The sequence below is a fragment of the Antechinus flavipes genome, chromosome 4, assembly GCF_016432865.1.
Source record: "Antechinus flavipes isolate AdamAnt ecotype Samford, QLD, Australia chromosome 4, AdamAnt_v2, whole genome shotgun sequence".
In the NCBI taxonomy this organism is placed as follows: domain Eukaryota; kingdom Metazoa; phylum Chordata; class Mammalia; order Dasyuromorphia; family Dasyuridae; genus Antechinus; species Antechinus flavipes.
This window is the reverse complement of record NC_067401.1, coordinates 102,542,185-102,561,390: the sequence shown is the minus strand read 5'-3', so window position 1 is coordinate 102,561,390 and position 19,206 is coordinate 102,542,185.

The window sequence follows — 19,206 nt, the reverse complement described above, 5'->3', positions numbered from 1 at the left end:
GAAGATTGCATATGAAATTGGGGATTTCCATTTCATACTACCTACTGTGGTTCCATTTCCAATGGACACTAAATCCTCCTAAAAGCTTATAAATTCTTCTATTACTTTGCCTTAGAATGTCACTTTCTTTTTTTTCCTCCAAAAAGCCTTAAGTATCACACTAAGGGGCTTATATTTTATTTTATAAGTAAAGGGGAATCTCTGAAGGGTGGCCTGTGCAGAGTACTATTTTAGAAGGGTTATTATCTCTACTAAAGTATTATACAGATGTCTCATAAAGACATAAAAAGTAAATGTCCCACAATTCTGGGAATGATTCAAGTATAGGCCAAGTGATGGCCTAGTTGACAGATGTTATTTGTTTTACCTCCCATGTCTCTTTTTCTATTTATACAACTTCAACCCTAATTCAGACCTTTATCTCCTCTGCGATATTACCATCATTGTTCTACCTGCATCTAGTCTCTTTTTTTCCTTAATTCATCCTTCCATGTAGTTACTAAATTGATATTTTTCAAAGTCCAAAAAAATCACTACTCTGCTCAGGAAGCCTCAATGAGTCCCTATTGCCCTTTGAACAAAATATAAGCTCCTTTATTTGGCATATATATGGTTTCAACCTATCTTGATTTTTCCAACACTTGTCTTTCTACTCTACATTCCAACCAAAATGGATTACTTGCTGTTCCTTGAGTATGACATTCCTTCTCCCACTCCTGTACCCACTCCATGCCTGAAATACCCACTCTCCTGCTCTCTGTCCCTTAGACTCCTCAGTGCCCAATAAGGCTCAGCTTAAGTATCACTCCCTACAGGATATCTAGCCTGATTTCCCTCTTCCAGTCCCCCATCAGTTACTAGTACCTTCCATTAATTATGTCCATGTTGTTTACTCCAGTAGACAATAAGCTTCTTAGAGACAGAAGATTTTGTTTTTATATTAAATTTTATATTAAAAATAGCTTGGTTTTGTATGGCACTTTAAGGGTTTAAAATGTTTTCCTACGGAGGTTCAAGTCATTATTATCCCCATTTTACAGATGAGAAAAACAAGGCAGACAGAGATTAAGTGACTTACTTAGGATCACACATACAGTGTGTGTTTGAATCTGAATTTGAACTCAGGTCTTTTGACTGTAGATTCATTGAGCCATCAACCAGTCTCTGATTTTACCTTTCTATCCCAGATCCTAGTGGAGTCTCTGGCACAAATAAGTACTTGTTGAATTGAATGAAATTATATAGCGATAAAACTAGTTAAGTGTGGAAATGCTCAATAACCAAAAGGTTGACCACCAGGTAATGATTTTCCTTTAAAAGAGCAACTTTAAAAGATTGTCTTTTTAAAGACTATAAAGGAGCTTTACTTTGTTTTGGTGGAAGGACACTACAACTATAAAATTAATGATCTTTGAGGTAATGAGATAATATTGTGGGGAGCATGAGACAGATTTGAAAATTAATAGTGTGGAGTCTGGAATACCAGCAAGGGCTCTCTTATGGTACTCCAATTACAAGGCCCTGAGAGTATGAATTATGGAGAGGATACTAAGAATGGACAGGGAGGGATGGCTAAGTACATATAACAACAACAATAGTATCTAATATTTATATGTATCTACTATGTGTCAGGAACTGTGTTAAGGGCTGCACACATATCATCTTCATTGATCCTCAAAACAATACTAAAATATATGCTATTATTACTCTCATTTTACAGATGAGGAAACTGAGGCAAAAATCAGTTAAATGACTTGCCAAGGATCATACAGATAGCAAATTTCTGAAACTAAATTTGAATTTATTTACTAAAAAGGTAATGTTTTGTGACTGAGTAGCTATAGAGGGCAAGAGGAAAAATGGTGTTGTTGTTCATCCTTTGTTGTGGAAGAGGACCAATGGTGTCACTGGTGAGTCTTGATTTATGCATGAATTGAACTTAATGAGCAGAGTTACACAGTTTTCAGCCTTATTCTCACTTCTAGAATCACTGAAGTCCAATAGCAGGACAAATGCCAAGATGACTGACTATGGTCTAGGATGCAATGGATGGCCTTGGTATCTTTACTATCTGAACTAATTCTAAGACTTCACAACACCTTCTTCAGCCACCTTTGTGGCCATTGGAACAATTGTTCTCATCCACCCATTCTGCCAAGGCAAGTCTTCCCATGCTTGGGGTAGACATTCCCCTAACTCACCAGTGGGTTTAAGACCTGTTGGTTACCTTCAAGCTGATAGATCCTGCCTGCCAAGAAGGTTTTACTGGGATGTGGCTACTGCAGCATGTTACAGCTAGCTGGAACCACTGGTGAGAATTGGGTGACAGGTGAACACCAAAGGTGGTTGAACAATCTTGAAAAGGTCTCAACAAGCCCTCACACCAGAGGTGTTCATCTTCCCGACGACCCACGTAGCAGCAGAAATAGAAGCGCCAGAAGAGAAAATTGGTTTCAGAGATCAGAGGATACATTTGTTTGTCCATCCATGTAGTGGCCGGTAGCTGGAAATGTGAAACATGGAAGCTTGGGAAAGAGGTCAGAGCTAACTGTAAAACGAGAGGTCATCCACATGTAGGTCATCGCTGGAACTATGAATGTGGATAAGATCACTGTAGGTGAGCTCTTTAAAACGATGCTCTGAGCCAGATGGCCCTTTATTCAGGGGATCACAGGATTAGAAATAAAAGGGAGGCTGGAGATCATCTAACTTAACTTTCTCAATTTACATATGAGAACAATGATTCCAGAGAAGTTAGATGATTTGTCCGTTGGGTTCAAAGGACATTGTAGATAGTGTCTGCAGCCATGAAATTAAAAGATGCTTGCGCCTTGGAAAGAAACTCCAGCAAATCTGGACCGTACACAAAAAATAGAGACATTACCTTGCCAACAAAGGTCTGTATAGAAAAAAACTATGGTTTTCCTAGTATAATGTAGAACTGTTTTATAATTCTAGCTCTGATCTCTTGTCCAAATTTCCATGTTTCACATTTCCAGCTACTCGCTGGCCACTACATGGATGTACAATCAAATTTATCCTCTTCTGGCTCTTCTATTTATGTTACTTCGTGGGTTGTACAGGGAGGATGACTATAGCATGTGATCTATAAGGAAAACTTAATGTTGTTGAATCAATGCTTTTGAATTGTGCTGCTAAAGAAAGTCCTCTGGAAAGCAGGGAGGTCAAGTCAGTCAATATTTAAAGAAATTCATTTGGACTATTCACTGGATGGTCAAATACTGCCTCGAACTTAAGACTTTGGCTGTATAATGAGAAGAGAGGACTGATTAAAAATAACCTTGATGTTGGGAAAGATTGAAGGTAAAAGGAAAAAGGGACAGTAAAGGAGGAGATGGACAGTGTCATAGAAACAATGAACATGAACTTGGGCACATTTTGAGAAATAATAGAATAGGACCTGGAATGTTATGGTCTATAGGTCATGAAGAGTCAGATGTGACTAATCAATAACATACAAAGTGATAAAGGTAGAATTTGAGTTCACATCTTCTGACCTGGTCCAGTGATTTCTTCCATTCCTCTCTAACAACATTGCCATATTATTTGTGTCCATTTTACAGATGGGAAAATTATGGCTAAGAAAGATGAAATAGGTTGCCTTAAACTGAAATTTAGAGGTCCCCAACTATCCAATACACTATGTAATCATCACCCACTTGAAAGAGCTACAGGTTTTCAGAGGTTTGGAATAACAACAATATTTTTAAGAATTCCACATTTCTTTCTCTTCAGTCATCCTGTTCCCTCTGCCTTCCAATAGTATGTGTTCTGCAGCTGGATAAGCCTTGCTATGGAGGAAGAGGAAAAACTGTCAAAGAAGCAATAAAAATATGAATTATTAAAGCATCTGGAAAACATTTCTCCACTAGGGGAAGGGGGAGGCTTTAACAAGAGGGCAGCCAGCCTACAGAACTTCATCATAGTCTAAAGAACACCAAGAACAAGTAAAAGGTCAAGTAAAATGTTCCCACTGTCCCAAAGTTTTAATTGAGAATTAAACTTGGGACTCGGTCAGAACTGGTGGGAAAGTCTGAGAGTGCTGGTGATCTCCAGCATCCCTGTGAGAACTCTGCAAGGCAGCCCAGGATCTGGGCTGTAACTAAAAAAGGGGGGTTGGGATGGGGGTGGGCAGAGTCAGAGAAGAGCTCCAGTCACTCTGAAGGGAGGTAACTAACTCACCATTGTGTTGTTGAGCAGTGAAGGCCAGAGTAGAGACAGCCGGCCAATTTTTGATTACCCATGGTAATAGGAGAAATAAATGAAATCCTTAAATAATCCCAAAAATTCATGTGAGCCAGTGGTTTTAACCTCCTCCCCCATTCACCCTTTCACCAGAACAGCTAACTAGGAGCAGCTAGGAGTTGGCAGGTCAGATTTATATTGCGTGGCTTGAGCACATCCCCCTGGGTCAAGGGCTAGTGTGCAGGGTAGAGGAGGAGGCGCAAAAAACAACTCCTATGGAATACTTACAAAGTGTTTCCTTCACAGCAATCCTGTTAAGTGCCAGTATTAATATCCTTCTCTTACATGTGAAAAAATTAAAATTTAGAAAAAAAGAAAATTAAAATTAAAAATTAGAAAAAATGTCTTACATGTGAAGAAAAAAAATCAAAATTAAAATTTGAATATGACCTTGATGATTCACACATGTATTTTTCCTGCTTGTGCTCCCTTGGAATTATGGATAGATAGATCACTGTACTTGGAGCTAAGAAGATCTGGATCCAAGTCTTATTTCAGCTGTATAGTAAATCTGGGCAAATTATTTAAGCACTTTCTGCCTCAGTTTCCTCATCTGTAATATGAGGATAATAATAGTAGGGTTGCCATGATAGTCAAATGAGACATGTTATTTTCTTGTTAAGACATTGGTAATAGGAGAATATTGTACAGCCTGATCAAAGTGTGAAAGGTAGGGATATAGCCCTCAGCATGAAATCTAATTAGAGGGCTTAATTACGGCATCTTAGTGAGAGAAAGGATGGAAAGTTCAGGGCTATGGTTTAGATGGAGGGAGGAAAAGGTTGCAAGGGCTTTTTGTGAAGAGACCAATGTTAGCACAGAGCTGGGAGACTCCTGCTGTCTGTGCCCCTCTGACTTAATCTTAAGAACAAAAGAGTTAAGAGAAAAGCTAGGTTTCTCAATAGATAAAACTTTAGACTTAGGGTTAGGAATTCCTGAATTCAAATGTGGCCTCTGTTGCTAAGTATGTGATATTAGGCACGCCTCTTAGTCTTTTGTGCCTCAGTTTCCTCATTTATAAAATAGCATATACCTCCCAGAATTATGAGGATCAAGTAAGGTAACATGTAAATATAATATATGATATATAAATATAAAGTATAACCTACACAATGCTTTGTAAAAAAGCATTATATAAATGCTAGCTATTTTTATTTGTTCAATTATTGTTCACTTCCTGAATGATAGAAATATGTTTTAAGAGGGAAGGAATCTGAGGTTTCCAAGAGCCCTGCCCGACCACTAAGTCACTGCAGATAATTCCATGAATTATCTATTCCCGAATCCATTCCCTCATGATATTCCAAAGAGTTATTGCCAGCTTTCCTAGAAAGATCAGTGATGGTCTGAGCAATCTCTCTCTTCCTGTTGAGGGACTACCACTGGGGTTTCAAGGAGGTCTTGGCAGCCTAATTTTCCATTTCAGAACAGAATGATGGGACAGCAAAAAAGAAACTAGATTCCCAACCTCCATTTTCTAGGGAAGTGGTAGGAGAGGAGATGGCTTGCTTAAACCATGAATAATTTGGGTATTATTGTTGATCTTTTCCCATTAATATTGCCATGTTTATTATTTAAGTGATTTGTCCTTGTTCTTTACTTCTTATGTAGAATTTAAATGAGTTCATCTGGATCTAAGAGGATGAGGAGAGTTGCCACTAGAATGAGGGCAATGAGCCAATAAGAGTATCTAGAGACGGGGAGTAATAGGGGAAGAAGATCCTCCTAGGAGTACAACATAACAATAATATTATAGCAGGCCTGGGACTACTGACCAGTTCTTCCAACTCCCAGTCCACTGATCTCTCCCTACTACTATGTGGCTGGATCTAAATGAAGAATCCATATGATAAACTAACTATATAATTAACATCCAAATAGCCTAATTTATTCTATTATCTAATTTTAAATAACTTTCTGATTACTTTAAATTTTTTCTTGAAAAAAGAATATGTGCCTAATTTGTAAAGATGAAACAAATTTTTATCAAGCAATTAATAATACAATTTGCACATGATACAAAATTAAAATGAATAACCAATATGCTGTATGACAGAATCAGGATCCAAAAAGATCTTAACACACTAGAGCATTGGGCTGATTTTAATTGCATGAGATTTAGGGATGAATAAAAAGTCTTACACTGAGTTTCCAAAGATGAATTTCATAAGTATAGAGTGGGGGAGGTATGGTTAGACAACAGTTCAATTGAAAAAGACTTTGGAGCTTATGAGAATTCATGAGTCAACTGTGTGTTACGGTGAACAAAAAAGCTGAAATGGTTTTGGGCTGCAAGAAGAAAAGCACAGTCTTCAAGAATGACTAATTAATCAATCAATCAATATTTATTTAAGGCACTCTGCTAAGCATTGGAGATTCAAAAAGAGGTAAAGCTCCTGCCTTCAAAGAAATCACAAGCAAATTGGGGAAATAATATGCAAACAAAAATATATAAAGCATGATTTATTCAGGACAAATAGGAGATAATTAACAGAGAGAAGGCATTTGAATTAAGAGGGATTGGGAAAGGTTTTCTGTAAAAGATGGAATTTAAGTTGGGATTTTCATGAAACCAGGGAGGTCAATAATTGGAGTCAAGGAAGGAGTGTCCCAAGCCTGTGGGACAGTCAGAGAAAATGACCAGAGCTAAGAGATGGAGTGCCATATTTGTATAACATCCAGAAAACTAGTGTCACTAGATCAAAGAGCTTTTTATTGAAGAGTAATATGTAAGAAAGCTGGCAAGGTAGGAGAAGGCTAGCTAGGAAGAGCTTTGAATGCCAAAAAGTACATTTTATGTTTGTTCCTGAAGGTAATATGAAGCCACTGGAATTTATTGAGTGAGGTGGGGTGAGGAGACTTATGCTTTAGGAAAATCACTTTGGGAGATGAATGGAGGTTAGATTGGAGTGGAGAGAGTCTTGAGTTAAGTCAATAATTTAAGCATGAGATGATTAGAGCTTACATTAGAGTAGTAACAGGGGGAAGTGGGAATGATGGAGGGGGAATCTTCTGGAGGAGATGGGATGGAATGGAATTGTTTGAACAAGTAGAGGGACTCTTGTTAAGGAGGGACTCTTTATCACGTGAGACAGAGGAGAGAGCGGTAGAAGATATATGAGGGAATAGGAGATGAGGAAGTGTCAAGAAGATGGACTTCAGGGTGAATGGTCTCAATTTTTTTTCCATGGAATATGAGATAAGTTTCTTGAGTGAGAGAGGGGAGGGGAGAGTTTTGAGGAGGGTTGGAAAGGTTTGGAAGAATCTCCTGTGGAGAGTGGGATAATAAGTTGACAAAAAAAGTATAGGAGGATTGCCTAGCAGCAGTGAGGGTCCAGATGAAATAATATGACATGAATTTGGAATGATTTTGGTCACAAAAATTGCATGATTTTCTCTACTTTCATTCTGCAGGATGTGTATAGGAATAAAGGCAATTACAAATGGTGGGAGTGATCTAAGGCTGAGGCTTGACTGAGAGTACCTTTTCTCTGGATCTTCTGCATTCTCTCTTGTATCATACTTATTTTTGTTCAAGCTATATTTCTATTAGAAGGTGGTAGAATAAATAAGCTACTAGCCTTTAAGTCAAGATTTAAATCCTGCCTCAGATACTTACTACCTCTGTGACTCTGTACAAGTCTCTTAACAGTTTCATCATATGCAAAATGGGGGTAATAATAGCACCTAACTCACGGGACATTTATAAGACCTAAGTAGGATAAATACGTAAAGTGCTTTGCAAACCTTAGAGCATTTTATAAACATCAGTTATTATTACTATAAATGTCTCCACAGCAAATATTATTTTTTAAATCTTTTTATACTCAATTCTTAGTACAATGTCTTTCACATAATAATGCATAATATTAGCACATAATACATCTTTGTTTAATTGAATAGAACAATTTTATGGGTTTATTTATTAGCCATCCTTTCAAGTCATATGATCTACTTATCCAAGACCCCTATCATATAAGTCCAATGAAAGTGATGAAGTCCTCTATTACCTCAGTTTACCTGCTATAAATAATGAGTTGTAAAAAAGTGTGAGAGAGGTTAGTTTTGTTATCTTTATCCATTTCTGTCACTTTTCTTGGCTAGAGTTTTTTTTTTTTAATTTCTCCTCCACTCCAGCCTCTGGGGCTTGAATGTTGTCCACAAGACAATAATGAGTTTTCCTCTTTTTTTAAAAAGTAGATTTGGATATCATCTTTTGTTTTTACATCACCTCAATTTCCCCCAGCATCTGTCCTCCTCCTGACTCCCAGAAAGTCATTCCTTACAATAAAGATTTAACAAAAACAAAACAAAAGAGAAAGAAGGAGAAAACAAAGTTCTAAGTTTTCCTTTTGTTCTCCCTTGGCAATACCCCATATAGCAGATGTTTTTAGATTTATTCATATTGTCAAAACTGAATCACCCAGTACCTCATTCCTTTAATTGATTGTTTAGCTGATTTAATAGGCAAATTTGATATATTAACTGGTGATAATGGGCTAAAATATTAGTTTCCCATAACAAGAATATTTTAATGGAAAATAAAATAGGTACCAGACCTGTGATTTCATTGGCATAAAGAATTCTCAAATAAGGAAACTATCAATACAAGTCATATCTTTTCTATAGCTTGGGATTTTAAAGAGTTGTCTAGGTTATGGAGAGGCTAGATGATTTGCTCAGTGTTGTGTATCCAGCATGCCCATCAGAAGTGAGACTTGACTGTCTTTCTGACTTTGAAACCAACTCTATACCATGCTGTCTCAAAAAATGCAGTAACACAAAGAAATGTGTGCTATGGGAATCTGAATTTGTTGCAGGTAAGACAGATGGAAGAGAATTTTTTGACAGAGGGTATGGGGGAGGCTGTGAGAGAAATAATAGACTTTCTGTATGCCTCAATTCACATCATGTACAAGATATTTGACTCGGCCTATCGATCATGGCTTGTTATACAAGAAAAAAGAAATTCAATAAAATTCAACAAAAATTTACTGAGCCCCCAATATATGTGAAACTGTGTAAGAAAATAAGATAGGGAATGAAATAAAAAAGAGAAAGAAGGAAAAGAAAAGAAAAAGAAGGAAGAAAACAGGAAGGGAAGAATGGAGGGGGAAAGGAGACTGAGAGGGAAGAAGAAGGAAAGAAAGAAGGAAGGAAGAAAGGAAGAGAGAAAGGAAGGAAGAAACAAAGGAATGAAGAGGTAGAAAGAGGGGAAGAAAAGAAGAAGAAGGAGAGGGAGAGAAAGGGAGAAGGAAAAGGAAAGGGAGAGGGAGAGAGGGAGAGAAAGAGAGAAGGAGGTTATTTTTTAAATTCTAGGATTTTAAAAATTCAGTTTTGCTCTTTGGTTTGTGTGTTGGATTTTTTTTTTAGCTCTTTCCAGGAGATCCATGTGCTAAAACTTCTCCCTCTTATCATTGTCAGGTTTAGCTGAGCTAGACTTGAAGACTTTGTTAAAGGTGAACTGCAAAACTCAAGTAAGAATTGAGTTAATCCTGGATTTATAGGCTGAATGCTTCCATTAACCTCATAATAATGGGCTGGAGAGGAGCCTTTAAAAGCAGAAATAAATTTTAATTTACCATTCTGAAACACCCCTAATCAGCTCTTATAGCACATTCTATTTAGCTAAAAGATATCCTGGGATGAAATATATTTTAGGGAACCAGGAAATGCCAGAGGACTTAACTGGTGGGAGGAAAATTATTTAAAATGGAACCTGAAAATGAATTCATGGACTGCACCCTGGGCATGATGCAGTGGGTGAGGACATTCCTCACCTGACTCTTTCTAATTCAGTTTTCATCTTAGCTTTGCATCTCATCTTGAAAATAAGGGCATATATTTGAGGGGAGGGAGGGGGCACAACTATTTTTAAAGATGTGAGAAGCCCATATAGGTAGCCTTGGAATGCAAATGTGCCAGGGATCCCATTCCCTTTATATACTCCACATTGGCTTTTGGCCTATTTCCAAGACATTATCTGGAGAGAGAAAAATGTTTAGAGAGCAGAGGGAAAAGTGCCATAATCACCTTTACAGTCATTTTCAGCCTAGCTTGAAAGAAGCGCTTGGGGGGGATGCCAAGGGCCTGAAATGGGATGGGAGTTGTGCTCCTTTATATTTGATTCCCTGGAGTTTGGAGAAAATGCAGAATGAGAAAGATGACACACCTTAAGATGAGCCAGAGGACAATGGAAGCCAAGTCTCTGCCATCCTATTCCTTCTCTCAACATAAGATCCCTCTAAAAGGATGAAAAGCAGAATTCTCAGAAAAAGGAAAAGGGATAGGAGGAATGAAGAAAGAATAAGAGAATTTAAAAGTAGCTGGATGTTTTTTGCTTTACACAGATGAGGAAGTTAAAGGGGTCAGGAATAAGTTTTTATTAAATATATACTATATATCTAACAAACTATTATCTCATTTGTTCCTCACAACAATTGCTCAACATGAGCTCAAATCTAGCTTCAGACATTTACTAGCCATGACTGGCCAAGTCATTTAATTCCGTTTGCCTCAGTTTCCTTATGTGTAAAATCAGAAGGAAATGGCAAACCAGTGTCTTTGCCAAGTAAACCCCAAATGGGGTCAGGATGAGTCAGACACTACTGAGCAACAACAGTTTTATAGATGAGTTGATATTTGTGCAGCACATTTGTGCTTACCATGCACTTTTCATGCATTTCATTTGATTCTCCTATCCTATGCTATTATTATCCCTATTATAGGGGAAGAATTCCTCAGAGATGTGACTTTCCTAGAGTCACAAAGGCAGTAAATCACTGGATTAAGTTTTAAATCCAAAGTTTTGCAATTCCAAGGCTAGTATGCAATCCACTCTGCCATAATGACTTTCCAACTTTGAGGCTTAGGGAGGTTGGGATTGTCCAAGGTCATCCAATATTTTCTAGCAGAATCCAGACTAGAATAGCATGGACTATTCCCTTTAGTGAACTTCTCTAAAAAGCCTAACATTATTATTATTAGGAAATGGAGCCATTTATAACTTTCTTCAAACACTAAATCAAGCTTGGAATGATCATCTGATGCTGATGATTTGAGACTTTTCAATGTATATGGACCATGTCTATGTACGATGAAATAATATGCAGAATCCTACAATTTGGGATTTTTAATCATTTTTTGAGATCAAGTTATATGATATGATTTTATAGAGATCACCTGAGGCAAACTCAGTTGGACATGATTGCAAGAAAGAGAAAAGAAGTTGTAGAGAGAGGTGCAACAAGACATGCTTGCTAATCATTAATCAATATAAGATGTGATTCCACTGATTTAGGGTGAGGTAAGGCCCTCTACTCCTACAGACTGACACCTTCTCGGATACTTAGAGCCATCTCCGAGACTAGCTGGGAGCACTAGACTTAACAAATATCTATCACATAACTAGAATGTTTCAGAGACAGGACTTAGATTCATGTTTTTCCAGGTTCCAAAGGCAGCTTTCCATTTACTATGCCACAGTATCTCTTACTCATATTATTAGAAACTTAATTAGACACTGAAGAGAAAAAATATCGTCTTAATTATAATTAAGATGGATGCAACTATTTCTTATCTTCATCCTCTTCTTCCTTCTCCCCTCCTTCGTTTCTTCTCCCTCTGTCACCTGGGAGTCTTACTCTTACCTGTAGGTGCTCTATCCGAAGGAATATAAATTTTGGGGGCAACTAGATGGAGCACTGGCCCTGAAGTCAAATATGTCCCCAGACACTTAGCACTTACTAGCTGGATGACCCTGAGCAAGTCAAAAAAAAGAAAGGAAAAGATAAAAGAATATAAATTTTGATCCTTTATGCTTTACAAGACACCTTGGAATTGGGAATTAGATTTTATTTATTCCTTTTTATTCTATATTTTTTAAAAGTGTCCAAGCAGTTTTTATTTATGATTTCTTGAAATATACTTGATCTTTAAACCCAAATCACCATGGCTCTTTGACCCAGTTAGGTCTCTACTCAAGTTTTACTTGTTCATTGTCTGGATTTTGATGGCTCAGAATGAGTGTAAATCGTAATTGTTTCGGTTCTGGTCAGAAACTCAGAGGGTCTTTCCCTCTCAGATTGATTCTTTTTTTTAATATTTTATTTTATTTTATAATAACTTTATATTGACAGAATCCATGCTAGGGTAATTTTTTTTACAACATTATCCCTTGCACTCGCTTCTGTTCTGATTTTTCCCCTCCCTCCTTTCACCCCCTCCCCTAGATGGCAAGCAGTCCTATATATGTTGGATATGTTGCAGTATATCCTAGATACAATATATGTTTGCAGAACCGAGCAGTTCTCTTGTTGCACAGGGAGAATTGGATTCAGAAGGTAAAAACAACTCGCAGATTGATTCTTTTATAAAGGGAAACAAGGCTATCTTTTGTCTCCGTTTTTATCTAGTCTTTAATCACTAAATGGGCATTACCTGAGACAGATTGAGACTTACATTAAAAAGACCAAGGAATCCCACTACCTCCAGGGCCATCTCCACTCCTCCTGATCTATATCTTGTCACTAAAGTCCCATGACTCTGGAGGAGACAGTGAGGCAGGTGACCTTGCACAGTCCTGACTCACTTAAATCCAATTCACTTGCATGTCCTTGCATCACCTCCCTGATGTCATGGTCCTTTCCAAGAAGGAAAGATGAAGAACAACTATTGGATAGATACATGTCTTGGTCCTTCCTGTGTGAGTCATGGATAAAGTTCTTATTGGAAGACTTTGGTAAACTACCAGAGGTGATTTACTTAACACTGGCTACTTCTACGAGTAATTGGTTATTAGAGCAACCAGTTTTGACTTCTTGGAAGAATTGAGAACTCTTGAGTGGAATATTCTATTTCATAGAACCATTCTTCCTTTAAGCCCCTTCTGCTTCCCCCAAATACTACTGCCCTTTCTCTCAAACTATCTTATGTTAAATTATTTTCTACTTATTTATATTTTTTACATTTCTTTTATATATGCCTCTATATTTGCTTGTTTTTTTCTTATTGTTCAATCCTGTCCAATTCTTTGTGACCCCATGGATCATGCTGTCCATGGAGTTTTCTTTTTTTTTTTTTTCCCCGGTAATACTATCTTTTATTTATTTTTTTAAATAACTTTTTATTAATGCTAAGTGAAATGAACCGAACCAGGAGATCATTATACACTTCGACAATGATATTGTATGAGGATGTATTCTGATGGAAGTGGATTTCTTTGACAAAGAGACCTGAGTTTCAATTGATAAATGATGGACAGAAGCAGCTACACCCAAAGAAAGAACACTGGGAAACAAATGTGAACTATTTGCATTTTTGTTTTTCTTGCCGGGTTATTTTTACCTTCTGAATCCAATTCTCCCTGTGCAACAAGAGAACTGTTCGGTTCTGCAAACATATACTGTATCTAGGATATACTGCAACATATCTAACAGTTATTTTTTTATTTTTTTAAATTTAATTTTATTTAATAATAACTTTATATTGACAGAACCCATGCCAGGGTAATTTTTTACAGCATTATCCCTTGCATTCACTTCTGTTCCGATTTTTCCCCTCCCTCCCACCACTCCCTCCCCCAGATGGCAAGCAGTCCTTTACATGTTAAATAGGTTACAGTATATCCTAGATACAATATATGTGTGCAGAACCGAACAGTTTTTTTGTTGCACAGGGAGAATTGGATTCAGAAGGTAAAAATAACCCGGGAAGAAAAACAAAAATGCAAGCAGTTTATATTCATTTCCCAGTGTTCTTTCTTTGGGTGTAGCTGCTTCTGTCCATCCTTGATCAATTGAAACTGAATTAGCTCTCTTTATCGAAGAGATCCACTTCCATCAGACTACATCCTCAAACAGTATCGTTGTTGAGGTATATAACGATCTCCTGGTTCTGCTCATTTCACTTAGCATCAGTTCATGTAAGTCTCTCCAAGCCTCTCTGTATTCATCCTGCTGGTCATTCCTTACAGAACAATAATATTCCATAACATTCATATACCATAATTTACCCAGCCATTCTCCAATTGATGGGCATCCATTCATTTTCCAGCTTCTAGCCACTACAAACAGGGCTGCCACAAACATTTTGGCACATACAAGTCCCTTTCCCTTCTTTAGTATCTCTTTGGGATATAAGCCCAGTAGAAACACTGCTGGATTAAAGGGTATGCACAGTTTGATAACTTTTTGAGCATAGTTCCAAATTGCTCTCCAGAATGGCTGGATGTGTTCATAATTCCACCAACAATGTATCAGTGTCCCTGTTTTCCCATATCCTCTTCCATGGAGTTTTCTTGACAAAGATGCTGGAATGGTTTGTCATTTCCTTCTCTGATAAATTAGGCAAACAAAGATTAAGTGACTTGCCCAGGATCACACAGCTAGTAAGTGTTTGAGGTGGAATTTGAATTCAGGTTTTCCTGACTGCAGGCCCAGTGCATTATCTACTGAACAATTTGGCTGCCTCAGTCGTTTTCTCCTTCAACAGAATATAAATTCTTTTCAAATATTATTGTGACATTAATTGTATTTATATCCCCAATGCCTAGCCTAGTGTCTGGCACATAGAAGATACTTAATCAATACCTTCTGATTGCTTGATTGAGAGGTAATATGATTTAGTGGGAGGGATGGCTTTGAAGTCAGAGTTGTAGCTTTGTCGGCAGGTCACTTTCTTTCAGTATCTTGAGCAACTCTCAAAGACAAGAAGTTATAATCAAGTTGCTGATCTGCATGACTGGAGGGAGTTTCCCACAATAGTATATCCCACAGAGATGAAACCACAGGCCTGAAGTATAGAATATTAAATATAATGTCAGGATGAGTTGATGTCCCATAACCTTGATGGGAAATGGCCACTCCCTCAAGCGTTTATGATAGAAGAGAGAAAAGTTGGCCACAGGGACAAAGCATTAATCAATAAGACAAATAGAACAAGGCATTTCTTTTTTCTGTATATTTCTCTCTCTCTCCATCTCTGTCTCCCCACATTTTGTAAGAGAAATGAGTGATTGGTTGAATATAATTCAATAAACATGTATATTATAAACAATTCCCACTTTATACAAGGTACTACAATGAGAACAAAATGTAAAAAAATAAAAATGGACAAAGTCATTGCCCTCAATAAGCTTTCCTTCTAATAGGGAGGACTTGATATATAAAACATATGTACATGTACATAAACATATGATACAAGACAAAATTTGCTAAGGGCTAAGTATAGATCTAAGCAAAGTCCTTGAGGAGTTTGAAAAAAGGAAGAACACTTTCATCTGATTTGAAGGGAATTTTAGAGGCATCTAGAGGCATTTGGATGAATGTGCTTTTCTTTGAGCACAGAATGTCAGTTTCATTAATCTGTCAGACAATAGCAATAATTATCCAAAGCCATGAATTCCACCTGAGACACATTATCAGATAAGCATGCCATGGGTATTTTCCTTTGGGGTGAACTATAGTACAACTTATTGAGCTCAAGTACTAAATCATATTTTGCTTTCTTACCAAAAGAAAAATCAAATTTCCTTTGATATTGTTCCTAGTAGAAAAATGTGTATTGATCAAAAACAACAACAAACAGCAAATAGGAATAACTTAAGTCTCCACATTTAGAAGTAACACAAGTTAAAATAAAAGACAATAAAAGAAAGCCAGTAGGAACACATGAGTTATTGTGAATGGAGACAAAAAAATCTCCCACAAAGACAAAGTCAACCCTGCTAACCAAAAAAGAGAGAAATTTGATTATGCAGAGGAAAAGGAGCATTTCAGACTAAGGCAGCACACTAGCATTGTGAACATATTGCTCAACCTTTCCTAACTAGCTCAGGGTCTTTTTTGAAGAGTGAATGAAGACATAGATAGTACTTTAATTCCCTCTTTTGAAATACAAAATTAGTAATTTAGTAATCGCTTCAGACCAATATAGGAAAAAGAAATATAGCTGTTTACAAACACTGAGAATAATGGTAAAACAGAGAGAGGAAGGGGAAAGATAAAGCTCTGATGGAGGGAAAGCTGGGGAGAAAGGTAGGAAGGAGAGGGGGTGATTGGCCAATGTGGGAAAGCAAAGGAAATTAATTTTCCGAAAGTGTTCAGCATAGACTAATAGCACATTTCACCAGTTGACTTTAATAAAGACCCAATCAGTGGAGAAATTATTCTGCTATCAGTTATACCAGAAATGTTTTTTTTTTTTTAATCTTTACTGCAGTGCCTGATGCTGACAAAAATGAGAGCCTATCTGGGAAATAATGTGAAAAGCTGAATATATTCTTTTATATCTGAATATATTCTTGGTAGATTTGTTGTTATTTGTGGGGGGGGTTGTTTATTTTTAGGAATTCATTATAAAAATAAGGGAGGAGCAAGGATTAGTCAATGAGGACCCAATCTCAGAAGCAGATACGATATAGACTCTGTCTGGTAGCAACCCATGAGGATACTTAGTGAGCCTGCTTCTGGAGGTTTGTGATGATGTCCTTGGGACAGTTGGCTCAAACTTAACACAGCTGCTCCTATACATTTACATACCCCTTACCCCAAGTTCACTTCAGAGTCGACTTGATGAAGCCTTCCTTTGCCTGTGGGGCACAATTTTTTGGCCCCGTAGGTTGCTCTTCAAGTTTTACTCATGGTTCTTCTGACCTTTTGAGACCCCACAAAGTCCTAGAGTAAAGGTAAGGGGACACAACAGAAGTTGACTGATTTCAGACAAAGCCTTGCTTAAGAGACCATCTGCTCCCAGAACTCAAAATTTTTTTCTTAAACTTAGTGACCCACACAAGAAGGAAGGAAAAAATGTGAGTTTCTCTTCTGGAGCTTTTTGTATGCTCTCTTAATTCTGATTTAGCCTTACAACTTCATCAGGCAGTAATCTGACAGCCACAAAATATCTGCCTATGCTCTGACTCAGACTCCTTTGTTACATGTCATCCTGCCTGCCTGAGCCCCCCAAAAGCTCAGGAAAATTGTATACATGCTACCAAAACAGGGCTCTTGTTGGCCAGTTCTCACTCCAACCCCCATCACATACATGGTATGTCTGCAAAGCACAGGACTATCCTCCAGGTACCATCAAATCCACTAATTCTATGACCTTGAAAACTGGGTCAGTCTTATTTGTTTGTCTTTATATCTCCCATGATTTAAATCCTCCTTGAGAATGAAGGACAAACAACATAGTATCTGGAGCACAATAAGTGCTTAATAAATGCTTGTAAATTAATGGTTGAATAATAATTGGGATATTTCTTCAATGATGCAGGTTGAAATCTATCCAATTTTGCCATATGCTCTCATGAATTTACAATAGGTGTTCCACTTAATGTACTATGGAATTTCCTTGCTTTTTCTAGTTACTGAGAGGATACCAGCCAGGAATAGGTTAATACCATCTTTAGCATTTACTAACTCTGTGACCTTGGACAAACTACTTAACCTTCCAAAGCCTCAATTTCCTCATCAGTAAAAAAAAAATGAAAGAGTTGGACTAAATGGCTTTTCAGGTCATTTCTGATTTTAGATCTCTGGTTCTATGCTCCTTCACTTTTGCCTAATGACCAGTACAATTTTTTTCCTATCAAACAGTTCTTTAATGACATCCTTTATGCTTGTTCTTTTTTTGCAGTAATATGCTTGTAAGTGTTAGAGATTTCTGACACCCACAATATGCCTTTTCATCACCTTCTAGGCAATTCTCATTTTACATTATTCAAACATTGTAGTATTCCATCATTTGCAGTCATATAACATTAGCATTAGAATATTAGTATGAAAAAATGGAAATTGTTTCAGGGAGTATTTTGGAATCATTAAAATAATTTTGTAATTCCCAAAGGTCATTACCTTTTCTTTAATTCTGGGCCCAACTCATTTTCCACATCTGTCCAAGGTAAGCATGTGCATACATAATATGTACATATATGCACAACTAAATTATATCATAGTCTGTACAATAGCCATCCTTCATTCCCTTGGTTTCTCCTGTATTGTTATTTCTGTATTGTTTGGTTCAATTAAACTCTCTCCCATTGCTATGATTCTATAATGATCCACATTGTTTAGTTGTTTTCAGTCATATCTGACTCTTTGTGATTCCATTTGGGGTTTTCTTGTCAAAAATTGTGGAGTCAGTTTGTCATGCCCTTCTCTGGTTCATTTTACAGATGAGAAAATGGTGATAGATTGAGTTAAATGACTTGGCCAGGATCATACAGCTAGTGAATATCTGAGACTAGATTCAATTCTTCCTGACTCCAGAAATCTGTCCACTGAGCCACCTAACAACCTTAGCAATTGCTTTCCCATAATTCAATGTAATTAAATTGTATAAACATTTATTAAGAACTTACTATATTCAGAAAACTATGCTAGGCACTAATGGAGCTTCAATTCAACAAGGGAATAAAATATGCCCACAGACAAATAAAATGTATAACAATTCATGACAAATAATCAGTCTTACATAGATGAGGTAATACAGCCTATATTTAGGGGACAAGGTAATCTAGTTTGTTTGGAGCACAGTTTACATAGTGGAGTGTAATATAAGAAAAGGTCAGAAAAGTAAGGTGATAGCAAGATATGGAAGATCAGGTGAAGAAAACATGTAATCTTTTTTCACCAGATTCTAAAAGTTCTTTCCTGCCCAAAATGAGAAACCAGATATAATTTTGTTGTCTTCTGTACATACCTTTTCCCTTAAGTAAAGGATAGCTTTTTTTTTCCCAGAATTTTGTGTTCATTTTTCCTCCAAGAAAATAGTTAATTAAGTAATTAAGACACCCATATGGACATCTTTGTTTTCCCCTCCCTCATCCATTTCCTGGCATCTTAGAGATTTCTAAATGTATTTGTCTTTCAATTTATTCATTTTAATCCTCTAATTAAATACCATGCATCCTTTTGGCATTTTTTCATGCACATTTCTTGG